This window comes from Panthera uncia, chromosome B1 (assembly GCF_023721935.1).
Source record: "Panthera uncia isolate 11264 chromosome B1, Puncia_PCG_1.0, whole genome shotgun sequence".
Classification (NCBI taxonomy): Eukaryota; Metazoa; Chordata; class Mammalia; order Carnivora; family Felidae; genus Panthera; species Panthera uncia.
Window position 1 is genome coordinate 132,702,632 of NC_064811.1, and position 3,368 is coordinate 132,705,999.

The following is a 3,368-nucleotide window of genomic DNA, read 5'->3' on the forward strand; positions in this document are numbered from 1 at the left end:
TCTCTTGCTGTGTTGGTGGGAATGCAAACTGGTACAGCCACTCTGGAAAACAGTATGGAGTCTCCTCAAAAAGTTAAAAAAATAACTACCCTATGATGAATCGTTAAAGAAAATGTGATATATATATATAGATATAGATATAGATATAGATATAGATATATAGATATATATATAATGGAATGGAATATTATTCAGCCATCAAAAAGAATGAAATCTTGCCATATGCAAATGACATAGATGGCAATAGAGAGTGTTATGCTAAGTGAAATAAGTCAGTCTGAGAAAGACAAATACCATATGATTTCACTCATATATCGAATTTAAGAAACAAAAGAGATGAATATAAGGGAAGGGAAGGAAAAATAAAATAAGATAACAGAGTGGGAGGAAAAACATAAGTGACTCTTAACTAAGAGAACAAAAACAATAGTCTTCTGGTTAGTCAGGTGAGATGCTATGAGAGGCAGTGTACGGGACTGTTCTCTCAGAGGGACAGCAAGATGGCAGTGTTAGCCACGGTGTCTTTGATCAGAAAGGTGATCAGCATTGCGAAAGCCCCAGGAGCTGTTGGTCCCTACAGTCAAGCTTTGTTAGTCAACAGTACTATTTACATTTCAGGACAGGTAGGCATGAACCTTCCAGTGGACAGCTGGTGCTAGGAGGGATGGCAGAAGAAACCAAACAAGCCCTTGTCAACATGGGTGAAATTCTGAAAGCTGCAGGTTGTGATTTCACTAAAATGTAAAGACAACTGTTTTGTGGGCTGACATAAATGGCTTCAAAACCGTCAATGAAACCCACAAACAACATTTCAAGAGTAGCTTTCCTGCTAGAGCCACTTACCGGGTTGCTGTTCTGCCAAAGGAGGCCGTGTGGAGACTGAAGCCAGTGGCTGTCCAAGGACCTCTCACAACAGCATCGCTGTAAGTGGGTCCAGCATTATTTAGTCTGGAATTATAAATAATGTTTTTAAATTCACATCTTAATTTTTACAGCTGATGTTGGAAAGTGCACGTCTGACTAAAACATTTGAAGTTATTGTGGAAACACCCTATAATAAGGGGAATTGAGCATGAATTGAAGATCAGAGGACAAATCCTGTTACCGGTGTTATAAACCACCCTTAAGCACACTCATATGACTGCGTATGGGAAAAGAGACACTCATTACATACTTACTCTCATAAATAATAGTAAAGGGAAATAACGTGCAGGAGAGATGAGTTACTATTCCTGATAAATAATAAAGTGCACACCTCATTCAATTAAATTCTATTAATTTAATGATGTGAAATACTTAGTTCTCACATCAGCTATCTACTTCTGCTTTCACTTGAGTAAAATTGAAGTATTGGAGTTTGAGTGGTAGAAGTAAAGAAGACAAAAGCGGACCAAAATTTTAAGAGATAATATTTTTTCTAATGGAAATAAAATAAACATGCAGTTTTGAGTGAATGAATGAATGAATGAATAAAAACAATAGTCTTCTGTTTCTGCCCAAGATGAAATAGCAGATCAGATTTACTCTCCTGCCTAAAGCAACCAAGAATACTAAATGAAGTTGTTTGGAACAATGATTTTAAAGACACCGAGCATCAGACAGTGAAGGGCAGTGATCCCTAAGAGATAATAAACATCCTTGGGGCTGTCCCAGTTTACTGCTTTAAGAGTTTCCAGACCCCAGTGCAGGAAGGCACAACCTGAGGGCAAGGTCTCCTTGAGTTGAGGAGAAGCAAGCAAGATTCTGGGGAGATGAAGGAGGCTAGAACAGGCCACGTAGAGGGTTAAAGAAATCTTCTCACTGAAGAGAGAAATCTGGGAATGTGCAGATGGTTCTCTTTAAGTACTCAGCCAAGTACTGATCAGCACCTGTAGGTGAGCAAACAATCTGAAGCCAGAAAAAGAACCACCTGGAAGGATTAAAGAGAACAGCACTCGAGGCACTCACAGACCTGGAACAGTGCTCCCACCAGCCAGAGAGGAAAACTTCCTAATTCATGGGGCATCAGATGGGATTTGCCTTAGTTGTGGGGAACGATTAGCCTTTGACTATATGCCCCACTGGTCCTGCGGGACCTGAAAGAATCAAATACACATATCAGGGTTTAATTGGAGAACCAGGACCACAGTGACTAATATGGAGTGAGGGGTTCCTTATAGGGTTTAAACTTAATTGTCGGAGAAGCTGGGGAAGGAAAACTCCGGAAGGGGATAGCTGGAGAACCCGAGAAACATCTCTAAGCCGGAACCACACGGAGAGCTGGTGCAGAAGTCTATGCAAAGCTGCTGTGTCTGTAGCCGCCTGCTGGCCAGACGGAGAGTGTTGTAGGTCAGCTGGGTCAGAGGGAGGGAACAGGTCGCGCTGCAGAGTGGAAGCAATCAGGGAAAAACTAGAACCCACGAAGACCAGCCAGAATTCACAAAGACAAAGTAAAACCGACAAGGACAAGCAGGAATATGGGTCTTTTCCCAAGACACCTCCAGAGACCGGCACCCGCGGGGCTGCCCAAGTGCCTGGCCCAGGACTTGGAGAGGAGGCAGGAGGAGCAGCAGCAAAGTCAAATGCAGCTGCACACCGAGCTGCAGCTGTAGTGCAAGCCTCAGCGCTGCCCCAGCCCAAGGAAGTGGATTACAGATCAGCGGCCACATGCACGAGCTGCAGCGGCACTACAACCCTGCAAGAGTCGTCGGTGTCACTGTCGTTGCTTCCTCTACCTTCCAAATACTGCACACATTTCTCCTGTGCCCAGTCCGCACCCAGAATCATACGGGAAACGCGATTCCAGCGTCATTTTTTTTTTCTCACGGACACAACTCATTCTATCTTACTTCTCGTATCTGTAATAGCAAATTCTTATTTGGTCTCCTTTCCTATCCTAACATCCCCCAAATCCTCTAAGTTAATGCTTCTAATGCACAGGTAAGAATCACCTGGGAATCTTCTTAAAAAGTATATTCCAATACAGTAGGTCCAGGATGGGGCCTGCGATTCTGATGTCTGACATGCCGTGTCTTTACGCAATGAGAACCCCGCAAGTGAAAATGCCGTGGTGGCAGTTTTCAAACTGTGTTCCATGGGGCCCCAGGTTCCTCACAGATGCTGATAGCGCACAGGTTGGTGGGGAAAGGTCGGGTTTGCCCTATGCATCACCCTAGGCTGCTCTGCTTTTGTCTGTTTTATATATTGGAACCTCATGTAAAATCGCATTTGTGGAAAAATATACATGATTTCCCTGGTTTAATATCAGTAACAACAACAAAATCTAAAAATCATTTGAACTTGAAGGTTCGTGAACCTAACTGCAAAACTCTCTTGGCATTGTTTTTGAAGAAAAAATTAATAAATACTCCATTCCGCTTATCTGCACT

General features: G+C 42.8%; 1 pseudogene; it reads left to right on the forward strand.

The window, feature by feature from the left end:
- The first annotated feature begins 500 nt into the window (after positions 1-500).
- On the forward strand, positions 501-927 carry LOC125922452 (2-iminobutanoate/2-iminopropanoate deaminase-like; annotated as a pseudogene).
- The last annotated feature ends 2,441 nt before the right edge of the window (positions 928-3,368 follow it).